We start from the raw sequence: 25573 nt of genomic DNA, 5'->3' as shown, positions 1-25573 counted from the left end.
AGGTCTGTCACTGGGCGGCTTACCCAGGGCGAACCTGGGTGTTGCCAGCTCCTCCCACCCTCCTTTGTAAGGGCCTCAGAAATGGCAATACTTGCCAAGTTGCAGCCAGAGGCTGATTGGTGCTCCCAAGGAACCTGGAGGAAGAAGATGGCCGCTCTGGAAGATGTAGAGGCAATTGGGAACCTCCTTGAGGCAAAAGCCTTCTGCCAGCCTGAGCAGCTGCGGCTGCAAGAAGGGCACCCCCCCCTTCCACCTCTCAACCGATGTCTTCTAATATGATCGGCTTCTTTCAAAATGGTGGCCGCCGGATGACTCCAAAATGGCCGCTGGACTTCAGGTGTACCGCGTGGCTTGTAAAAGTGGCGGCAGCAGCAGAGGTGGCAGACCGCCTCTCAGTTGAGAGCCTCCGGACCGGCAGGACGATGCCGAGTTCTAGGAAGCCGCGCTGAGTTGACGGCAACGGCAGCAACAAAGGCAAGCCACATCTCAGTTGTAGGGCCTCTAACGAGGCCAAGAATGGATGGTGTGGTGGCAGAATTAAAGGAGCCGCCACACAGCTGAGGCTTCGCCATGGCCCAAGGGAGCAGCAGCTGCGGTGGTAGGAGCAGCTGCAGTGGTGGGAGCGACTGCAATGGTGGTAAAGGCCTGCCTTGGAGTTTGGGCGGGAATGGGGGTGCTGGGGGGTTTATTTGCCTAAGAGGCAATGTGGGGACTGGCAAGGCCAGGGCCCCAAGGGAATCCCCCCCCTCAGAGGTAGCAGTGGTGTTATCAACTTAGACTGATCTGGCCAGCACGTAAACCTGATTTGGAAATATAAAAACCTGTTTGATGGTTCAGAAATGGATTGATGAACAGCAACTTCTAAAGATGTCTCTGTCAGACAACTGAGTCAAAAACTGGGACCTGACAAAGAGAAATGGAGGCGTGGCCAAAAATTATTGACTCAGTCTCCAGGCAGATTAGACTGTATCAACCCATTCCTATTCCTGAACCACTCCGCACCAGACCAGGAGAAATACATACATGTTGAAAAAAATAAAGATGAGAAGGCAACACTGTATAAATTATTCATTTAATGTATAAAGAGTAACAATAATTGCAAAGAATTGGTTAATGAAAAGTTTAGATAAAAGAGGCAGAAATAATGCAAAGCAATTTTGATGGAAAAAAGATTTCTATGATACTATGTGATGAAGATTAAATAAGGAGCCTCCAGGAAAGGAAAGAATTAAAAGTATAATAAACCAATAACAGGGGAAACTGAAGTGAAAGAAGCTGAATGTGATAAAGAAAGTTACTATAAATTTCTTCATTGAGAGAAAGAATATGACAAAGTGAACAAATTTGAATTATTGAATGTTTCCCCAAAATATTAAGTAGATTATTGGTTTCTGAGTACAAGAAAGCTAATTAATCAACATAAGGCATGCATAGGAATTAATTAACAACTGATTGAATATTGAACAGGATATTGAGGATATTGAAAGACTGTATGCATAATCTTCACTTGTTCTTTAACATATTTATGGATATATGTTTTAAAAATACCTTTGGCAATGTTAGAAGTGTGTTGTTTGGAATTTGAATAGATATTTTACACTATATATGCAGATAATGCTATGTTAGGAGCCAAACCAATTTCCAGCAATTATTAAATATTAAAGTACTTATCATTCATTTATTCTCTTTCTCTCTCTCTCTCTTTCTCTCTCTCTCTTTGTCGCCCTCCCTCCCTCTCTTTCCCTCTCTCTTCGTGAGTAGGTTATTAAAAGTGGGGCAATGGATGAAGACACTTCAGAATACACAAATTTTGGTAGGAAGGTAAGAGGTATTATATACTCTGCTGCAAAGAATGAAAGTCAAAATAAGCAAAAATAGTTATATACAAGAATATACTTCTGTTAATTCTGTTGTATGGAAGAGAGAGTTCATGCTAGGAAAAGCATCAAAGTAAATTGAATGCTTCAGAAGTGATAGTGATAATCCAAGACATATACCCAAGGATGAATGGGTTCTTAATAAAGATCAAATATAAAATGAGTGACTTGTACAGGAGAAAAACACTGAAGTGGTTGGCTCATTTTTTTAAAAAAAAAATGATTTATATGCCACCCTTCTCCGGAGACTCAGGGCGACTTACAATGCGTTAAGCAATAGCCTTCATACTTTTGTATATTTATACAAACTCAGCTTATTGCCCCCACAAACTGGATCCTCAATTTACCTACCTTAGAAAAGATGGAAGGCTGAGTCAACCTTGAGCCTGGTGAGATTTGAATTTACAGTAATTGCAGACAGCTGGTGTTAATCACAATGCTATCAGTCTGCTGAGCTACCAGGCCCTCTATAGGCTCATATAGAATGAATGAGAATGGAACTGAAAAAATAGATTGAGATAAGTGAAACGCTGAAAAAATGTGCTTGGAGGAAGTTGATGACTTTCTCCATCAACTGAGAAAGTGTATGAAATAAGAAGCAAAATGAACAAAAAAATTACATGCATGGAATATGGATATAGTAGAAGCAACTACTGCGGCCTCTGACCCAGCACCCATCTCACCTAGCTCCTTGGTTCACTGAGGAGCTGAGGGAGATGAAGCGCCGGAAAAGACGCCTAGAGAGTAGTTGGAGGGCCAGTCTTTCTGAATCCGACCGGACACTGGTAAGATCTCATATTAAGAATTAAGAAACGACGTATCTGGATCCGTTCCAGTCAGGCTTCAGGCCTGGGTACAGCATGGAAAAGGCATTGGTCACATTGGTTGATTATCTCTGGAGGACTCGGGACAGGGTTTGTTCCTCTGTCCTGGTCCTATTAGACCTCTCAGCGGCTTTTGATACCATCGACCATGGTATCATGCTGCACCGGTTGGAAGAGTTAGGGGTGGGGGGCACTGTATTACGGTGGTTCTCCTCCTTTCTCTCCGACCGGTTGCAGTCTGTGTTGGCAGGGGGCAGAGGTCGACCCCAAGGCCCCTCATATGTGGGGTGCCACAAGGGTCGGTCCTCTCGCCCCTTTTGTTCAACATTTATGTAAAGCCGTTGGGCGAGATCATCCGTGGTTTCGGGGTGAAGTACCATCAGTACGCTGATGACACCCAGCTGTACATCTCCACCCCGGACCACCCCAACGATGCCCTTGAAGTGATGTCCCGGTGTCTGGAGGCCATGCGGATCTGGATGGGGAGGAACAGGCTCAGGCTCAACCCATCCAAGACCGAGTGGCTGTGGTTTCCCGATAGTCAGTTGATGCCATCGCTGACTATTGGGGGTCAATCGCTGGCCCCCACGGAGAGGGCTCGCAACTTGGGTGTCCTCCTGGATTCACGGCTGTCTTTAGAAGAGCACTTGACAGCCGTGACCAGGAGGATTTTTCATCAGGTTCACCTGATTCGCCAGTTGTGTCCCTTTCTGGATCGGGACTCCTTACACACAGTCACTCATGCCCTCGTCACTTCCCGCCTGGACTACTGCAACGCTCTCTACATGGGGCTCCCCTTGAGGAGCATCCGGAGGCTCCAACTGGCGCAGAGTGCGGCCGCGCGGGTGGTTATGGGAGCAACATGGCGCTCCCGTGTGACACCTCTCCTGCACGAGCTGCACTGGCTCTCGGTGGTCTTCCGGGTGTGCTTCAAGGTTCTGGTTACCACCTTTAGAGCGCTCCATGGCTTAGGACCTGGTTATTTACGGGACCACCTACTACCACAAGCAGTCTCCCACCGGCCGGTACGCTCTCATAGAGAGGGGCTCCTCTGGGTGCCATCAGCTAAACAATGTCGACTGGCGGCTCCCAGGGGGAGGGCCTTCTCTGTGGGGGCACCCACTATCTGGAACGAGCTTCCCCCCAGAGATACAGAGGATCCCGGATCTACGCACTTTCCGTCGTGCTCTTAAGATTCTCCTATTCCAGCAAACCGGCCTGGCCTAATTTTCTCCCGTTTTAAAATTCTTTTACATCAAAATTTTAATGTTTAAATTTTGGGATTTTTAATTGTCTTGGGCTAAATTATTTAATCTGGTTTTAATTATATCTTTTAACTTTTGTATTTATGTATTTTATTTTGTGCCTGTTCACCGCCCTGAGTCCTTCAGGAGTAGGACGGTATATAAATCTAATAAAAGACAAAGACCAAGACAAACTACAGTCTGCAAAGATTATAGGTGGTACTAGACTTACAACCATTCTTTTAGTGACCATTCAAAGTTATAAGGGAACTGGAAAAAAGTGATTTACAATCATTTTTTACACTTACGACCTTTGTAGTATTCACATGGTCACATAATTAAAATTTGGATGCTTAGCAACTGATTTATATTTATGACAGTTGCAGTGTCTTGGGATCATGCAAGCAAAGCCTATGGGGAAGACAGATTCACTTAAGAATCTGTGTTACTAACTTAATATCTGTAGTGATTCACTTAACAACTGTGGCAAGAAAGATCATAAGGTGGGTTAAAACTCACTTAACAATGACTCGCTTAGCAACAGAAATTTTTGCTCAGTTGTGGTCATAAATTCAAGTGCTATCTGTATTTATTTATTTATATCCCACTTTTATTATTTTTTTATGCACAACTCAAGGCAGTGAATGTATCTAATATTCTTTTTCACTCCTACTTTCCGCACAACAACAATCCTGAGAGGTGTTGACTAAGAGAGTATGACTGGCCCAAGGTCATCCAGCTGGCTTTCATGGCTAAGGTGAGAACAGAACTCACCGTCTCCCACTTACTAGCCTGGTGCCTTAACCACTAGACCAAACTGGCTCTGAAACATGAATGGTTTAAAATAAATTAAATTCACTTTCATGTCTTTTTCATTTATCTCTTATCTTTAACTTCTTGTGCTTGCTGTTTACTTTTTTCTGTTCTTTGTTTTGCATTCTACAAAAACAAAGAATGAGACAAATATTCCTCAACTTACAACTCTAATGGAGCCTGCCCATTATGATCACAAGCGAAATGGTCTCACGTAACACTCTCCCTGATCCGGCTGTTAAATGAACACATGGTTCATTAAACAGAATAATAGGATGCTTCAGGGGTTGGAAAGGCCTCTTACACTTCCTGAGGCACCATGTGCTCTACTTTCTTCCCTCAGGATCCCCACATGCCGATGCAATGCAAGGTAATGCATAGCTTAGCTTTCCTACAGAGGTTGCCAGTAACAGGTATTACCATAGTGAGCCTGTAAGGAACTTAGTTTTTTGAGGAGGCTCCTTTTTTTGTTTAATTTACAGAGTGTTTTTTTAAAAAAACAGAACCTACCACAGACTTGTGATAATAGTACCTGCTTACAGAATAACATGTGGTTGCTATGAGGCGGTGTCTGTAGAAGAGCTATCATATCGGTGGGGTACCTGTCTGCAAAAAAACAAAAAGTTGCATGCTGCTGGACTATGGAGCTGGTTGAAGATCAAGCCAAGTCCTGCAAGTGCCTGAGTCAAGGCCTACAAGCTGTAACAACCCCTCACACAGCAACAGCTACTTAGCTTTAGTCTCCCTTGGGTGTCTAAGTGAAAACCAAACCAGCTTTATCAGCTTTAATGTCCTCATACACAGATAGCTTCTGCAGCATTACTTTAGGCTCCCTTGGGTGGCCGAGTGGCCAGGTTGGGAAGAGGCCAAAGGTGGACCTAGTGGGATAGATGGTGGAGATGGGGGCACTGAAGCATTCCTGAGGATGACTGTAAGGATGAACAACCACAGGAGCACAGCAGTGGCCATAACTTTGAAACTGAGTTTTAAGTAGCTTTTGGGAGTGTCTCTCACAACACTGAACAGTTACTAAGCAATGAATCATAAGTCAAAGGCTACTTCTATGTGTATGCATGTAAGCAATAATGCGAAGCAATGAGTAATTTTAAGGAAAATGAGTTTAAGAGAAGACATTTCCATTTCTTAGAAAGGTAGTAGAAGTAAAAAAAAAAAAAAAGTAAGAGCAGGTTGCCTAAGTAAGGATGTGAGTTATAGTCCGTATTTTTTGGACTATAAGATGCACCAAGATTTCGAAGAGATAAACAAGAAAAAAAAAAGTTTTTGCCCTCCCAAGCCCCCAAACCCTCTGTGTGTCCAGTTTTTGTGAAAAACGGGCCCATTTTTCGCAAAAATTGGGTCTGCAGAGGGTTTGGGAGGTCTGCAAAGTGCTTCTGAGGGATGGGGAGGGCAAAAATGCAACACATGCAGGATTTGGGAGGCCAAAAGCGGGGGCGTTTTTTGCAAAAATGAGGCTGCAGAGGGTTTGGGAGGCCTCCTGGGAGTTGGGGAGGCCAAAAATGGGCCCGTTTTTCAGAAAAACGGGCCCGTATTTGGCCTCCCCAACCCCCCATGCATCACGTTTTTGCCCTCCCCAGCCCTCAGGATATGCAAACCCTTTGCACACCCTGTTTTTGGTGAAAATGGGATGTGCGGGGCAGGGTTTCGGGAGGCCAAAAAGGCTGTATTCAGTGTATAAGACACACCAACATTTCCACCCTCTTGGAGGGGTGGAGTGGATCTTATACTCTGAAAAATACGGTATGTATTGTGTTCATACTGTATTTGTGTTTCCTATAAAAATTCTCAAAGCAAGATATGATTTTTCCCAATTCCCATCACAACAATTTACAAACAGTATACTTAGCTGAGAAATAAGAGTGTTTTAAGATCCTGCAGTGAACTTCAAACCCAAGTAAAATATACAAATATAAATCTCACCAATCCAAGTCCGCAGTATTCTGTCTGTTATGTCCTTATAAGGACATCTGCCGGGGATTGCCTAATCCACCGGCGGGAAATTTGAAATGCTGTCTCTGGGCGGCGCAACTTGCTGGAGTGCAATAAAGGAGAGCTCCGGCAGCGCAGCTGCTAGTCTTGTTCTGTACTAATAAAGTGCTGAATGGACCAACGCTGGTCGCGTCTTCTTTCCCTGCGCCTGATCTAACACTGGCGACGAAGGACACAAAGAACCACAGCGACGAACCTCGTGGCACATCGTCAAGTGACCATCTGAGCTGAAGTCACTAAACAGAAGCCACCGAAAAGCATGGCAACGCCGCAAGCCCCACTGGTCTCACTTGCTGCCTTCAACCCCGGAAAGGAGAAATGGAGATCGTATATGATCCGGTTTCGCCAGTTCCTAAGGGGTAACAACTTTCAAGATCTCACAGATGACGGAAAACAAGCCCTTTTCCTGGCCCACTGCGGCTCTGAAGTCCTGGAAATGGCCATCGACCTCGTGGCCCCAAGAGACATAGAGGAAATGTCGTGGACTGACCTCCAAGAAGTGCTACAAGAGCACTATGCCCCGACTGGAACCCCAATCGCAAACCGCTTCACCTTCCAGCAGAGGAACCAGTTGGAAGGAGAGTCCATCAAGGATTTTGTGGCAGCCCTGAGCCTAATCGCAGCCAACTGCGAATTCAACAACGTGGAGAATGCCCTCAGAGACCGCATCGTGTTTGGAATGAGGGACATGGCACTCCAGAAGAAGTTCTTGAGTAGGAAGAAAATTACACTCAAGAACGTTGTCGAAGAAGCCACGGCTACGGAAACTTCAGAGAAAGCGGCGGCCGCAATGATGAAATTCAAAGCGGTCCATAAAATCCAAAAGGCTCCCCAAAGCTCCACCGACGACTCCACCGCTGGATCTGAGTCCGAGGAGGAAATGGCCGTCCACAAGGTCTCCAGAACCCCAAGGCGGGAAACCGCTCAAAATGGCGACCGGGATGAGCGCTGCGGCAGCTGCAGAGGAGACCACGCGAGGACTAATTGCCGGTGGAGAGATGCGACCTGCAGACGTTGTCTGAAGAGGGGTCACATCGCGGAAGCCTGCAGAGCTGCAGATCCAGCCCCAAAGTCACCCAAGCACCGGAACCGCGAAAATCAGAAAGATAACCAGAGGTCATCTTGACTCTCCTTTTTCCAACTCAGACGCGGGGAAGATGAGTTTCCCAGGAGTGGGGCAGTTTACCAGACCACCATTGCCCACGCCAACGACAACAGCGCCACCAAGTTCCATGTGACGGTGCACGTGGAAGGGACACCATGCTCCATGGAGGTAGACTCGGGCTCGATCTACTCCATAATAGACTGGCACCAGCTGAGGCGTCTCAAGCCAAATTGCAGCAAGAAGGATCTGAAGCCCCTGCAGTCGAGGTTAGTCGATTTCGGAGGGAATCCCATCGGAGTCCTGGAAAGAACCTCACTCCAGGTCACCTACCACAACTTCCATGGTGACCTCCCCATCACCGTTGTCGAGCACAGCCGCTCGAACCTTCTGGGAGTGGAGTGGTTCAAACCCTTAGGGCTCTCAATTGGAGGAATCCACCAAATTAGACAAGATGAACTCGACAAGATCATTGAAGAATTCCAGGAAGTCTTCAATGGTAAGCTAGGGGAATTCTTGGGAAAGCCTATTTCCTTCAATCTAGACAAAACAATTACTCCAATTAGACTCAAACCTCGCCGGGTTCCATTCGCCTTGCGGTCCAAAGTAGATGCCTAGCTGGACAAATTAATTGCCCAGGGCGTATTGGAACCGATCGATCATGCGACATGGGAGACCCCCATTGTGACCCCAATGAAGCATGATGGATCTGTGTGCATCTGCGCTGACTACAAGTGCACGATAAATAAGGCCCTGCAGCAGAGCGCATACCCAGTTCCAGTGGTGCAACATCTGTTGCATTCACTTGGGAGTGGGTCAATATTCGGTAAACTAGACCTGGCCCAGGCTTACCAGCAACTGCCAGTGGATGAAAAAACGGCAGAGGCTCAAACAATTGTCACGCATAGGGGCGCATTTAAATGTAACCGCCTCCAATTCGGAGTCAGGGCAGCCCCAGGCATATTCCAATCTATGATGGAATGCCTTCTCCATGGCATTCCAGGGGTGGTGCCATACTATGACGATGTCTTGATCTCCGGGGATTCTAAAACCCAACTAATTGAGCGGCTCAGGCTTGTCCTGCAGCGGTTTAAGGCGAAGGGTTTAAGAGTCAGGAGAGATAAATGCATCATTGGAGTCCAGGCAGTCGAGTTCCTGGGCTATCTCATTGATATCACGGGCATCCACCCCACCAAAAGCAAGGTTAAGGCCATTCATGAAGCTCCCAGCCCCAAAAACAAAGCAGAGCTTCAGGCTTTCTTAGGATTACTCAATTTGTATAGTGTTTTCCTAAAACAGAAAGCCACAACTGCTGAGCCACTCCATTGCCTGCTGGGGAAAGTGGCTCCCTGGAAATGGGAGGAAGAAGAGGAAGCAGCATTCAGAGCCATCAAAGGACTGCTCTCTTCGGACAGCGTGCTCATGCAATACCACGAGACGCTTCCCCTGATGTTGACCTGCGATGCATCACCTTACAGAGTCGGAGCGGTGGTCAGCCACAAACTCCCAAATGGCACAGAAGCACCTCTTTTTATAGGATAGAAGCCTATTTTTCAAAGACGATGTCCAGCGCAGAACGAAATTACAGCCAGCTGGACAAGGAAGCGTTGGCCATCGTCATGGGCATCAAGCGCTTCCATGAGTACCTCTACAGCAGAAACTTTATCATCATCACGGATCACAAGCCGCTGCTGGGACTACTCGCGGGCGATAAACCGACTCCAGCTTACATGTCCCCCAGAATGACGCGATGGGCAATTTTCCTAGCTGGGTATTCCTACAGACTGATCTATAGACCCGGCAAAATGATAGGAAATGCAGATGCCCTAAGCAGATGCCCCTCCAAAGAGCCAGTGGAAGACCCAGCCCCCACACTTGGGCTCTTCCATATAGACCACGACCAAGCCTGCCCAATAACCTCCACGGACGTGGCAGCTCATACCCAGAAGGACAAAACGCTCAAACAAGTGAAATCATGGGTTCTGCGGGGCTGGCCCACGGGGAAGATGGCAGAAGTCTTCAGCCCATTCACCAGGAAGCAGCAAGAGCTATCCACCATGAAGGGCTGCCTCCTCTGGGGTGACAGAGTGGTGATACCCAGCGCCTTGCAATGGAAGACACTGGAAACCCTCCACAGCGGGCACCCGGGCATAGTGAGGATGAAGGGGCTGGCATGAAGTTACGTCTGGTGGCCAACCCTGGATAAAGACATTGCAGAATGGGTCTCCAGATGCGACCCGTGCCAGGAGGTACGACCCGCGCCGCCCCATGCCCAGCCGTCGGAGTGGGAGACGCTCAGCAACCCCTGGTCAAGAATCCATATTGACTTTGCGGGTCCGATGCAAGGGAAATACCTCCTGATAGTTATGGACGCGTTCTCAAAGTGGCTGGAGGTAGTTCTCATGGCATCCACCACAATGGAAACAACAACCAGGGCGCTCTGGAGGCTTTTCGCAACCCACGGGCTACCGGATGTGTTAGTTTCCGACAATGGGCCCCAGCTAACGTCCAAGCCCATGGAAACGTTCCTGGCAGGCCTGGGCATCCGTCATGCCTTGACGGCACCCTACAGACCGGCTGGTAACGGGTAGCCGGAAAGAATGGTGAGACTCACCAAGGAAGCGCTCACCAAGATGGGCACGGGCGACTGGCAAGAGAGAATAGACCAGTTCCTCCTCACCCAACACATCACGCCACACGCCACCACTCACAAGAGCCCAGCGGAGCTGTTGATGGGCAGAAGACTGAGGTCACCCCTGGATCGACTGCACCCCCAGTACAATCCAGAAGTGCCACCAAACGCCAGCCGCCCACTTCGCGCCTTCACCATAGGAGACCCGTATTTGCATTGAATTTCCACGGGTCTCCGAAATGGCTGAAGGGGAAGATAGAGAGTATAACCGGCCCGAAGTCCTACAGAGTGGAGCTGGAAGACGGACAGGTCTGTAGACATCACATCGACCAGCTCTGGAAAAGGTGGAGGGAAGTAGGACGAGACCAACCCGACGAGGTAGGCCTGCAACACCTCGACGAGGTATGCCTGCAACACCCCAACGAGGTATGCCTGCAACACCCGGTCAAGGTAGGCCTGCAACACCCCAACGAGGTAGGCCTGCGCCACCCCGGTGAAGTGGATCGTCGGCATCCCAGGGGGTAGACCGGTGACATCCGGAGGAGGGTGAACTGCAGCACAACCATGAGGCTGGCCAGTGATCCCCCTGGAGAGGAAGATTCCCAACACTATAGAGAAGTAGATCGGGGACATCCGCGGGCGGGAGACTGCAGCCTCCCAGCGAGGCTGGCTCGTGGCACCCCGGTGAGGGAGATCTCCACCCTCGCACAGCAGTAGACCGGGGACACCCAGACAAGACTCACAACATTCCAGCAAGGTCAACCTGCGCCATCCCGGCAAGGGAGACCTCCACCACCCCGATGAGGCAGACCCGCAACACTCCAGCAAGGGCAATCACCACCACCCCAGCGAGGGAGGCCTCCACCACCCCGGCAAGGGAGGCCTGCACCACCCCGGCGGGGTCGGCCAGCAACAACAACCCGAAACACAACAAGTGTCAACAACCGCAACCATCAGAGAAGCAATCACGACACAAACAGCAACAACAGCGGCAACTGGGACCGGGGAAACCAACCAGAGCCCACCTCCTCACAAGCCACCAAGTCAAGAGGAAAAACCAGGGACTTACCGGGTTTCAGCCGTTCCCCACCGAGCAGCAGCGATGGCTGGCCGCGAGACACCCAACATCCAGGACAGGGAGAAGACCGGCGTCACCAGCAAGTAGAAGTCTGAGACTCAGCCAGAGGTGCTGGGACAGGGCCCACACACTCGATGGCCGAACCCCGCCCAGCTCCAGGGCTGGAGCCGGAAGACACAGGAGCTCCGCCTATCCTGGGAGGTGGTGAAGCTCAACTGGGACTGCACAGGTCAACCAGGACCACCAGACGTCCTGCATATCTGCGCGATTACGTGACATTCATTGATGATGATGGACATACTACAAACTAGGAGGGGAGGGGTGTTATGTCCTTATAAGGACATCCGTCAGGGATTGGCAAATTTCCACTGGCAGGAAATTTGAAATGCTGTCTATGGGCGGTGCGACTTGCTGGAGCGCATAAAAGAAGAGCTCCGGCAGCGCAGCCGCTAGTCTTGTTCTGTACTAATAAAATGTTGAATGGACCAACGCTGGTCGCATCTTCTTTCCCTGCGCCTGATCTAACACTGTCCACTAATAAAATTGCTCCAAATTTTCTTATTCAGAGACAATCTTAAACAGGCATTTTTCAAAAACTATATGAAAATGCAGGTCAGCACTTTTCATAGGTTACAACCTTTTGTGTAATTAGATAACTGTATCCTTGATTTTTGACAGCTAAGTATTATAACCCAGTTTTTCCATTGTCCTCTGAGAAATTCCTTTTAGTTTTACAAACATTTTTTTCATTAATCTTGTATTCCCAAGACTTATTTTTTTATAATTTTTAAAAAATCAGAATGATTTGGGGAAACTGACAATTCTCAGTAAGTTCGCTCTTATAATATGTACTCTGATTGTTTTATAATTAAATATATAACTATTTTGAACAGCAGTGAGATATAAATATTTTTGTTAAGGTATGCTTGCTATTATTTCAAAGAGGCTTTATAAATATATTTCTTTCCCTTCCTATTTTCATTAGTTCTAAAAACAAAGATTTTCTAAAGTTCTAATTCTTCATGCACCAGATAATATTTAATTTTGCAAATAAACATCTTAATTACAATGCCTGGATGGGAAGATAGCAACTCAAATTGCACAATTATTACTAAGGTTTACAAACAAAATCTATTATTTTAACATGATAACAAAGGTCTATATGTATTCATAAATAAAAACATCACTTTCAAAAAAAAGGTTAAAGTTAAAATGTTTTCAATTCAGCATCCCCCTTATATTCTTATAATGCAGTACATTGTAAGTAAAATTAGATAGTTATCTAAAACAGTATAAACACTCCCAAATGTTTCCAAAATTCAAGAGCACTGATACAATCTGATTTGCCTCTTCTTAGCAGAATATAAAATCAAAAATCCAAGCAACCAAGAATGAACACAATTCTCATTCTTTACCTGTGATTACAAAAAAAAAAAAAATCAAAATGTACAACTTCGGTACATGTAAAACAATCATATTTGATAAAGTAATGAAGCCTTAATCTCTTTTAACTGTAAGGAAGATACTATATATGCTTGCTAATGACTGCTACTGGTATTAACAAATCCATGTTTATATTCAAAAAAAGGCTGTAAAGAAAAATCTCATCATGATTTGTTGATAATACTGTAAATAATTTAATAAAATAAATATTTCAATCTCATTGTTAGATACAACTGTGGAGGTAACTGACTTTCATTTTGTCAACTATTCCTATTCACATGCCAAAAATGACTCTTCCTGTGTCTTGAAATCTAGGCCCTCTTTTTCACCAGTATCTAAAACATCCTCAAATATGTTTATACACTGCTCTTGATAATGTATTAGTTTCTTCTACCATCAGTTCATGCAAATCTTCCTATAACATTCTTTTTCATATCCTTCCTCTTTATCTTGCTATAGCACACCAGATTTTCATCCCCAATGTTTCTTCCTTCTTTTATTTTACCCATTAGTTCAAATGACTACAGTATGCAATAATTCTAAGGTATACTAAAAATGAAGCCAGCAACAGGAAGCATTAGGCAACCATAAGCTATGCGGGTTCATAATACAAACTAAACTTCCTAACTTAGCATTTTCTCTGCAAATTGTACTGTATTTGGATTCCAGGGGGAGTAACTAGAATGAAGTATAATTTATTAGAGTCAACAAATAAACATTTATTAGTATTAAATAAAATATCTAACCTCCACTCTAGCAGTAAAATTAACTTTTGAGGTAAACTATGGCTTCTTATAGTATTAGTTTTACTGCTAAAGCATAATAGAGTGCACAATGTTTAGTGCATAAATCACAGAAATAATATTCTTCTTTGCATTTTGGACCCCATTTTGTGAGAAATCATGCTAATCTAATTATTCTACCATTTTTTTATAGTTCAGTTTTTGTAGCATTTTGATCTCTCAGAAGCTGAAAAATACTTTTAATAGGAGTTTGTAAATTAAATAAAATTTAGAAGACACTTCAGTATCTGATCTCAAATAAAAGATAATTTAGATGGAGATCTAAATTAGAAAACAACTTCATTTATTTGAATTATTTCTGTAATCTGGAGTTAAGAAAAGAGACAAGTAGCTATAATCCTTAACAACTTGTAAGAAGTACACTTCTTTAAAATGCAATTAACTCCCACCTGTTTTTAAAAACCTTTCATAAATAAATAATGGTACCATATATTCAACTGCATAAATTAAAACAAAAATTTGTTTGTTTCAACCTCAATAAAACAGTCCAACTTGAAGCTTTTGGTAAAATGTGTTGAGTTATTCATGTTCTGACAGAACAAAACTTGAAATGGCTAGGTATTCCACTGAAGTAAAACTGAAAGAAATGGTAATACTTTATCATCCATTGAAAAATCAATTTAAATTAGAATCTCTTTATCAGAAAAAAATACTCTACTTCAACATAATCCTAAAGTACTGAGCTAGTAGTTACAAAATCGAAGCTATCTTTTTATTCTTTCAATTAATGCCCTTCCTGTTTCCAATTTTTAGACTATGCCATCCAACCTATTTAAGAAAACAAAGCAGCAAATTTCGTTTTTATTATTGTTGGACTTTATATGAGAAGGAACTCATCTCTCTAGACATCTTTCCCTCCTGCCCATATTTGCATACAAAGCTGAACAAATCAGCTCAAACCATGTGTCTTTCATCACTGAAATAGGAAAGTCATTGATTTTTAACCTAAAGATACAGACTTTTCCTTCAAATCAATTTAAGGTTATTTTAATTACAGGTGTATATTGATTCTTAAAAGATAATAATGTTGTATGTGACCTACTGATAATTAAATATTTCAAAACTGTACCAAACTTGAAATTAGGATACTAACCATGAGCTGCCTCTTGTGCCACGTGGAAGTTACATCGCTATTTGTTCATTTATAGTTATTGAGACATATAAATTGACTAGGAGGACCTAAATGTTTGCATTTATCTACACGGTAAACTGCATCCTATCAACAGAGATGCCACAACTGCTTTAGCACATACACCAATTGCAGACAATCTTACCCTAATTCCTCCACTGTTTCAGCATACAAGTAGTTCTTGAGTTACGAATGTAATGGAGCCTGCCAACTCCATTCATAATCCAAGGATTCGTCGGAGTGACTCTCGTACCTTGAATAGGATCACTCCCTCCTTTCACCCATGCATTCGCTAATCGAATGTGAGACTCAGTAAGTGCACATGAGGTATTTCAGGGTGGGGAAGGCCATGGGGGGGCCTAGTGATGGAACAGGCTACCTAAGACCACCCAAGGCCTGCCCGACCCACTGAAATACCTCATGCTCTCTATAGTTGCTTTTCCCCGACCCAACCTGCAGTGGTGGGTCACTTACCTTGTGAAAATCTAGCAAGCAGTCTCCTCTCCAGCCTCTCAGCCATGTGTGCCCCTCCAATGTTCTGTTCCGGCCTCCCCAGGCTTCACCTGGAACATTACTGGCCAAAATGGAACTTCTGAGGGGTGGATCTGCCCCTCAGAAGCTCCATTCAGGCATCCAGAGGCCTCGCCTGGCACGTTGCCAGTGTCAACTCGCAAAGCATCTCTGGCCTGCACATTGCCAGGTGAAATGTTCAGGCATCCAGAGGCCTTGCCTGGCATGTTGCAGTTCCGTCCCAGAAGCCCCATTCCGGCCAACAACATGCTGGGCAAGGCTTCTGAATGCCCGATTAGAGCTTCTGAGGGGTGAATCCACCCCTCAGAAGCTCCATTTCAGCCGGCAATGTGCAGGACGAATGTTGCAGAGCCTCTGCAGTTGTTCATAATGGTGAACAACTGCCATGGTACTGCATGATTCGTAGTTTTGGGACTTGTTCATAAATGTTGGGGTGGCGCTTAACGCATAATTTCGAATGTTCGCTAAGGGAACACTCGGGGATTACCTGTAGTGTTTTCTTACAGATAGATACCACTGACATTAATACATGGGTCTTGTATTTCTAAACCATATTATCAAATAGTTTTCGTGATAAAATACAAAAGGCAAGAAAATAATTTACAAGAAACAGCCATCAAAAGGTATTAAAGCTAAAGCAAATTGAGATTAGGGAAAAACAGAAGCACTCACTAGAACAGAGCTGAATGTTACATATAAAGAGAAAAAGGTGTTCCAGAGCACAAATCCTTAAGCCGAAAGGGAAGAGTAAGTACATCATTCTGGAAAAAGTTGCAACTGCTTTCAGGCAATGCCAACAAGTTGTAATGGAACCTTACACAAACTCTGAAGCAGCTCTTTCTCTTTTTATATTTTCTCTTTCTCTTCATAGCCTTTCCTAAACTAGTTAAAAATATTTATCATTTTAATGCAATTTCATGGATACAAAATTAGTGAAACTAAAAAGATAAAATTGTTGAATTTAGAAAGTCAGATAAATAAAAAAAAAGATTCACAAATTAAATAAGTTTTGTTACACACAAAGTGTATTACTTAAGTCATAAATGGCTGGATTTGCATTATGCAGGGGGGGTTTCCTTTTGCATTTGTTATAAAAGAAAAACTTTTCATAAACTATGTATAGAACACGATACGCAAGCTAGGAAATGTGAATGTTTGTCCAGCACATCTAGAGACACTAGAATACAAAAAAAAAAGATAGTTCAGGATCTGAAATTAAACAAGAGAAGAACATTAACTTCAAATCTTGAATATATTAAAATCAATATATGTTTCAGGTCTATGAAACATTTGAACCTGTTGTTTAACATGTGTTGGACAGGTTGATCTAAACAGGTTAATCTAAAGCAAACATAAATAATAATATTTCTTTTATACAAACCAAATGTTATGGCAAAAAAATAGTTCTGATTCTGAAAATGATTAAGGTAAATAAGATTACTTGGCTAGTTGGACTAACCTAGTTTGGGAAATTTCGTAGGTTCAGATCCATAGCACCGGCAAAAAGAAACTTATATTAACAATATGTAGCATGCTGAGCTTGGAATAGACACATCTAAGTCAGAGAATAAATTTTAACATGTTCAATGACCTCATCAATATATAAAGACATAATCTGCAAGTACGTATGGGAACACAAAACATTCATCATATTTGTTCAACTGTTATTATCTCAGTAAGGCTTCTTTGAATTGTATAAGCCATCTAAATAAAAAACAACCTTGATTAGATATTTTGTTCAAAATGTAGAACAGTTGTAAATAGAGATTGACAGCCTACTCTAAAGTCTAATCAAAGGAAGACCAACATGTATACCCTATTAGTAAGAAGAAATTTAGAAGGGCTCACTGGAGTGATCCTAATTATTCAAGGCTGCAAAGGAACAGAATTTCCAATGTCCCATTACTGTTAACAGTTTTTCTTATTCAGTAACATGAAAGACTCTCAGAACACAAAGGACATTCTATTTTCAAGCAGTACAACATAGATCTAACAGATTTTATGTTTTAAAAATAAGAACTGAAAGAGGGGGAAATGCATAATCCTTGTTTGTCAATATGGAAATGAGATCACATCCTAAACTATTTTCAATAATTTAAACTTCATGGCAAAAAATCCTGCATGAATTCACATTTCACAATCCAAAAGATTTCAGTAAACAAAGAGAGGAAGGAAGGGTGGAGCAGCATCACACAAGCAAACATTTGCTTGGTAGTTTGCTATAGAAGGACACTATCAGGAAGTGCCATTATATACACCATTGTTTCAGCTACAAGCCAATAAGAGAATAAACAGCAAACCAAAAATGTAAAATGGAGATTATTATAAAATATGCATTGTGACTAGAAGTATACATTTACAGAAATTACAAGCAGAACCCACATGTTTCAAAGCTGCAACAGAACCTCCATGGAGTAAAGAAGCTACAGACTGTAGCCAAACTGGAAAGTAATATGACTATTTTACACATACTGTCAAAAGTGCCTCCCACACCATTTTGGGAGATATATACCATACATATACCATATACCATATATATACCATTCATATAGAACAAAGGAAGAAATCTTAAATACAGAAGATAAATAATACTTATTATCCTTGCTAAGGATAATAATATACAACATACCCCAAAATTACTTGATATGTATATTCTTGTACAATATTGGTATGAGGTTTTACTTGTTTACAGAGCATATCTAAGCAGCTGTTGTCTCATGCCATTCAGTACTAAATAATATACAAATTAATACTTTGATATGCTAATTATATTGTTTTGTTCTGTAAGTTAAAATAATCATACTGTCCCATATAATTTTGTTTTGACCCAAGCCCTACATGCTTAAAGCACTGTTCAATACAACGTGCAAAAATAGGACCTGAAATAAATAGGAAAGCTCAAATAATATTATAATAAATGTATAAGAAAGATTGGCAAGACACTGTAAAGCCTTACCACTTAAATCTCCCCAATGGAATGAGTTTAGTTATTTAGTTGGAATTATTATAAGAATGGTACAATAAATTCAACAAAGAAATAGAATGATAGGGGAAGAGAATCAGATTCCTTATAAAGTTCTGTATTGTAGTCTATTGCTGTCCATTTCTAACCTCTGTTTCATTTTTAATTCTATATATTGCTTAGCTGTATGCAATAAAATTAACATACAGAATAATATTCCAGGACATCTTCCGGGCTTACAGATGTTACATTACTAAATTCAAAAATACAAACTTGCACAAAATACATTATTCTCAGAGTACACTGTAATTTATGAAGCTCCCTACCCTGTTGACTTTAAAATTAATCTGATACAAGGAAAACATAAAAGTTTTATGGGAAAGAGGATTTGAAGAAGCCAAAAACAAGTCCTTCATAGAATTGTTTAGAAGGCAAATCCAAGATTGGTCAGTAAAAAATAAGGAACACTTGAAAAAAGATTACAAAACAACTACAGAATTATCATGTCAGAGGTCTCAGTCATAATACATGGCACTTACAAGATAAAACCTGAGCCAACCAGTTGAATGAGCTTTGCTTCCAGGCTGTTGACTTTTAAGTATAATTTATATTCAGGATTGGCCTTGGAGCAAAGTCCACATTTTGGATAAAGAGGACTGCTGCTTTGAAAGAGGGGTCAAACAGGCCATTTATGTCAAAAATTGAGCAGCCCTCTCTCAACAGAGGGGGGAGGATAGGACATCATCTATCTCCAGTCCACAACACAGTCCTTTCAACAGTTCCAAGAAGGCTCCACACCCATTTGCACTTCTCAGGTGACCAAGAGGACACAGATAAACCTCCAATCTCCTCAAGGACTCTCTAAAAGGATGCAAATGACCAGCTGTCTGCAAGGAGTATAAATCCTTCCATTCCCCACCATCCAGTCAGAGTTGAAGACGTTTCTTGGATGAGAAGTAAAACATCTTCAAAGAAAAACCAGAAAGTCTAGTTGCCTCTTGAAAAAGCACCTTTGGGACAACTATGACCTGGATGACTGAGAATCTGTATAGTTGATTGGCCTCACATTGGTAGATAGCCAAGTTCAGGTAACAAATTAGTCAATTATTTAGTTTATTATATTTATGCTACTATATGAAAAATGAAGCTTAGATATTCAACTCCACACACACACACCAAATATTTTGGATACACCTCTTTTTGTTTACCTCTTATAAAATGTCAAAGTGAATCTTTTTAATCCAATCATTACAACTCTTTTACCTTTTCACCTGCCACTAGTATTCTAGAAATGTTGGTAATAAAAGGCAGCTTGCTTGGGGGGAGAGAACAGAGATCAGGCGTTTCACACGTGCGGAATTATGAGTCAAGCACAGAAACAGAGGCTCTTGTTAAAAAAAAAAAGAAACAATGGAAGATTGGCTGAGAAAGGAAGCACTTTCTTTCTTTCTTCTTGAAACCAATGTAGAGTGGCTTACAACAGGCAGAGGCCGCTACTTGGGGCAGCACCCGAAAGGCGGGAAGTTGGGAAATGAGCACACACACCCCCCCCACCTCGCCAAGATGACTCTCGAAGGGGCCAATTTTGGGCAAGTACCAGCCATCCCAAGGACCGCGGGAATTCGCGTTTCTTCTTTCACCAATGCAATTAACAGCAATGTCCTGAGCCTCGGGGCTTTTCCCCGCAGCCGCTACGAACTCTTGCCATGTTTAAAAGAACCTCCCCTCCCCATTTTCTTTTGTTTTTATTTTTGCCGTTGCTAGCATTTCCGACCTATCTCAGAAGGCAATCGTGGCAGAATTCAAGAACCAACCTTTTCCTTGCGACCTCTTCAGGTTCCTTACAACCAACAATGGGGAGAAGGCAGTATTGGAGATAACTCTACGATAGCAACCTCCCCACGTATTGCCTTGCAACGGCGGGACACCATCGGCGTAGCACCCCTTTGACGTTTTCATTCGCAAGAGCTATCGCTCCCTGAACCCCTTCCCTGCCTCCCTCTCAGTGCTGCAATTAAGGGCGGGGGTCCATCTGTTGTCGAAACGCATCGCATTTTCCACGCATTTTCAATACGAGCTAGAGTCCTGCCAGCGCAGGTGGCGTCATTCTTGTTACAATACCCGCACAGCATCATACTGCCTTGAGGCTTGCAAGCGCCCCTCATATTCATTAGTCTACAGTGAACTCAGAGGGACTTTACGTTCTTGATAAGCAATAACAAAATGCTGTAGCTCTTTCCCTTCCCCTTCCCTCAACAATCCCCATCCCCATACAAACACCCGCCTCTGGCAAGTCACGTTCCTTCCTCCTCCCACTAATCAGAAATTAAAATACCTTTTTCTAAAGAAGAATCAGTTCCACAAAGTGCAGAGCTAAACAATGAAGTTGGCTTACCTGGGGCAGAAGGCGAGACCACCAGCTGTACCTCCTACCTCCACCACCACTGAAGTTCGCCTTTTGCCGCTTGTTTTGATGTTTCTGATCCTCCCTTTCTCTTTCTATCCCATCCTCAGCCTCTCGAGCACTTATAAAGCTCCCAGCCGTCGTCGCTGCAGCCGCTACTGCTGTCGCTGGTCTCACTTCCTCTTCCTCCCTCCTGCTGGTCGGAGGCACGATTTGCATTTCCAAGAAGCTGCTAAAAATTATCTAGATAGGCGCGAATCTCAGTGGGGAAGAAGAATTAAGTCATTTGGGGATTTCGTGCTGTAAATTTCGAATCGCAATCCCACCATTGATCATTTACTGAAATGTAAATTGCAAAGAGCTCAGTAAAATTGGAACAGTCTTGTCCAGGACTCGATACAATCAAATTCGCATGCATTTATGTATTTTGTGTGTGTGTGTGTTTCTACCTTTCTACCTAAGGTATATCTTGAAATGATCTAGAGTAAATTGTTAATATATATGTGCGTGTATGTATAAAATTGTTGTATAGATCGACTTGTGATCTTGCAATAGGATGTTCCCTGCTAGTAACGGGAAAATCGCTGGCAAATACTAGCTCAAGCAGTTTTCAGCTTCAGAACGGTATCGCGGTTCAGAAGATCTCCAAAAGAGGGCGGCATTAAATATAAACAGTGAAATTAATTCTTCCTTTTTAGCTCCAGGTTTAAGTTTCTAATTAATGTTGCCATTACAAAATGTATTTTGCTAGCTATTAGCATAGGCGAATCCCGTAGTACCTAAAACTATTGCCAGCAGCATGTAATTTCTAAATTACAGAATTTCGGATGATTCTCCTGCTGCAAGTTATTCTCAATAGAAGTTTAGCAGGTAGAGGACTTCTTTAAGGAGGTACAGTAGCTTGTAAATTGCAGGTTGAAAAGCTGTGTCAGATTTTGAGCTCTACATTGAATTGTTCAAGTTAAGAGTGGCTGCTTTTATTATGATCAGCTCATTAAGCTGGCTGTTTCTGCTATAAACATTAGATGAGGAAGCCTAAAGGCATAAATTTCAAGTCATAGATTACTTTCTTTGTTGGATACTCAAATGAAAGAGTGAAGCTGAAGAATATAGGCTTCACGCAGGTCCACCGTCTAGGCGGGGAAAATAGTTTATTCCGATTGGCTAAACCATCTAAAAGGGCAAGCTGTCAAACATACAATTGCTGGGTTATTGCTTGTTGCAATAAAGAGTTCGAAGTTGAAGATCTGTCTCTGTCTCTTCAATCACCCACAATTTAACACTGGTGACGAGGGTGGGATCAGAAGAAGAATAAACGAGACTTCTGGTCTGGAGCCACGGCGCCACAGTCGGGGAATTAGCGGGCTCTAACGAGCCCGCGGAAACCCCAACTGACAAACTGCTGCCCGACCGGTTCTCGGACCGACCCCCATCTTGTAGGGATGGGGGGTGAAGAGGAGCGCCTCGGAAGGCCAAGAGGAACAGGCAAGTTCATCGGAGGCCAGAGGGAATCCTCAAAGTCGGCGGCAGGGGTAGGCAGCCATGGCGGCTGCCACAAAGCCGCAGCAGACCGGGACACAAGATCGTGCAGGAGGAAGAAGAAAGAACGAGCAGGCAAATAAAGGGATCATTTGGAATATTTTTTTAAAATAAGACCCCAACTTTAAACAGCGGCTACAGATCCGTGGGGCTTGAGGACTTAAAAGAAAGGGGGGGGGGAAATGGAGACCTGAGACAAACTTTGCATTAATTAATTTGGCTTAGAGGAATTTATTCTCAATAATTTGAAAAATTGGACCTTTTTTTCTGTTTTCTTTGGAGTGGATTGAAGAAGTATTTTGGGGGGGGGGAATTTAAACCTGTGAAAGTTAATGAAGTCAATGAAGATTGACAGATGGATGGATACAAAATTGCCATGAAGTCTGCAGTGACTAAGCAGGAAAGTGGATTGAAGAGTTTTTACTTTCAGCTTTGAAAAGAAATATCCTAAATGGCTTTCTATTTTGGATTATTATGATTACTTTGGAATTAACTAATGGATTTTGGAAATTTTTATCCTGTTCTGGGTGATTTTAAGAAGAAAAATCTTGGACTTTTTCTATAATGGAACTTACAGACTTAACAAAAAGAAGGTGTGGCGTATGAACAAAGACAGGAAGTGGAGACATCATGCTGGGAGCAGACATCTATAAGAGCACTAAAGTGATATATAGAACTTTTAATTTGAATAGATGAACTTTGAAGTGGAACATGTAGACAGACAGGAAAAAGAAGAAACAAAATAGATTTAAATTAAATGTAACTAAATTGTAATGTAATGCTTAAAAGCCTAAAGGAATAAAAGGGTTTTTTTTCTTTTGGATTAAACAGGAAGGTTTTTGGAATAATAAAGAAAATAATAATAATAATAATAAATGGCAATTAATATATACTTAATATACTAAGTGGTTAAAAATTATTATGAGAAGTGTACACTAATGACAGATAATTTTGAGAAAACCTATTATTTGTTGTAATATGTTTTAACAATATTTTGCAAACAAAGTTAGACTGTTGACTATGATTGACTTACATATTACTGAATCAAACTATGAAATACACAGATGATAGAGATAAATTGTGATCTAATTTAACAAATATGGGAAATGATTATTATGAAACATAATGAGAATTAATTTTGATGAATATGATGAGATATAGAGATTAAATAGATAATTATGATGTAAGGGAAACTAAAATAATGAAGGATTCTAACTAGATAAAGAGTTAGAGACTCAGAGGAAGTAAGTGGGAAAATAAATAAAAGGCTGGAAATCAGCCAAACAATGGCAGGAGAGTTGGAGGAGACTATGCTGGAAATCAGTCAAACAGAAAATGCTGGAAATCAGCCCATAAAATGCTGGAAATCAGCCAAGTAATAGGAGGAGAGTTGGAGAAAAATATGCTGGAAATCAGCCAAACAATGGAAGGAGCTCTGGAGGAGATTATGCTAGAAACTAGCCAAATAAAATATGCTGGAAATCAGCCAAGCAATAGGAGGAGAGTTGGAGAAAAATATGCTGGAAATCAGCCAAACAATGGAAGGAGTTCTGGAGGAGATTATGCTAGAAATTAGCCAAACAAAATGTGCTGGAAATCAGCCAAACAATGGAGGGAGTCTGGGAGAAGTTTATGCTAGAAACTAGTCAAATATAATATGCTGGAAATCAGCCAATAATGTTGGGAGATTGGGAGGAGACAATATTGGGAATAATCTCAAAAGAGTTGATAATTTGGTGACGAATAAGCAATATGTTCTTGTGATAAAACTGTGTAATATGTGGGATATTAAATTGGAAAGTTTAAAATATTTTGATTTGATAAAAAGGGTCAAATAATTAAGATATTGATAAAATTGTGTTTTAAAATTTTAACAAAATGGAGCTGTATTGAAATTGAATTTGATAATTTTGGGGATAAAATTGTAAGGTATATAATTAGAATAAGAGATTAGAAGATTGTTAATAACTATTTGGATATTGATGAGATATAGATATAGCGATAATGAGTTAAAATTTAATTTGAAGTTAAAATTGTATTGATATATTAGATTTGTTTAGATGAAAGTGTCAGAATTTTATGTTTAAATTTGTTTTTTTTTTGTTTTTCTTAACTTTTAAATTTTTAAAAGATGTAAACAATTAAGATATTGATAAAATTGTGTCTTAAAATTTTAACAAAATGAAGCTGTATTAAAATTGAACTTGATAATTTTGGTGATAAAATTGTGAGGTATATAATTAGAATAAGAGACTAGAATATTGTTAATAACTTTGGATATTGATGAGATATAGATATAGAGATAATGAGCTAAAACTTAATTTGAAGTTAAAACTGTATTGATATATTAGATTTGTTTAGATGAAAGTGTTAGAATTTTATGTTTAAATTTGTTATTTGTTTTTTTTTCTTTTCTTTTTTTTTAAGCTGTTTAAAATTTTTTAAAGATGTAATGGAAAAGTGGAATAGAGCGTGTTAAAAGAATATAAGCATGTTAACCATCTATGACCGGATTGAAACTCTGTTCTTGAAAGTTATATTTTACGTTTATATTTGGGAAAAAAAAATATTTTCAAAAAAAAGAAGAAGAATAAACAAAAAGAGCTGATCTCGATCCTAGTTGGAATGAAGAAGATGGGTTGCCACGGCACCTCACTCTCAGTGACCATCACACAGCCACTAAATCGCTGGTCTGCATCGGTCCCCTTGAGATAACTACGCACACCCCACCTGTTCCATTCAACCCAGCCTCAGAGAACTGGGCACTCCTGGCCCCTGCGGCCATGTAGACTACGTTGCAGAATGTACTGAGGACACATTACGTGCCTACACTAATGTAGATAAAAGAAAGGAATCATACAGAGTCAGATATATGAGCTCTAAAGGGCCCTCTCTATTCACATTATTATAAGGGGAAGACGTGCTTAGATACATGAACTCTGAGAGAACCTCTCTATTCACATATTATAAGAGAGGAAAGTGCTTGTTGGAGATTATATTAACAAACAGTTAAACCTCATTAAGTGGTAATATATTTTCTGATGAGACCTAGATGTCACGAAAGGACCACCATATGGAAAACATCTGAGTGACCTCACTGTGAATGACACAAAGACCTATATGTTACAAAGAGTTACTTAATCCAATAAATTTACCCAAGGACAGCAGTAACTCTCCCATTAGCA

At 41.9% G+C, this 25573-nt stretch overlaps 1 protein-coding gene across 3 annotated transcripts in view; it reads right to left on the bottom strand.

Annotated features, from left to right (window-relative positions):
* Positions 1-21391, bottom strand: part of ELMO1 (engulfment and cell motility 1) — a 641324-nt gene extending 619933 nt beyond the window's left edge. The window contains exon 1 of one of the 3 annotated variants that reach the window (XM_087892439.1): positions 20841-21391. The gene's annotated coding sequence lies outside the window, so the exon portion shown is untranslated. Of the gene's footprint in view, positions 1-20259; positions 20584-20840 lie in introns of those variants that run through there. The other 2 variants (XM_087892442.1, XM_087892440.1) reach the window with 2 other exon arrangements.
* Positions 21392-25573: the final 4182 nt, after the last annotated feature.

The sequence above is a fragment of the Pantherophis guttatus genome, chromosome 4 (assembly GCF_059756535.1).
Source record: "Pantherophis guttatus breed Tessera chromosome 4, ASM5975653v1, whole genome shotgun sequence".
NCBI lineage: Eukaryota > Metazoa > Chordata > Lepidosauria > Squamata > Colubridae > Pantherophis > Pantherophis guttatus.
Note: the sequence above shows the minus strand (reverse complement) of the source record. Positions and strands in the feature narration are given on the sequence as shown.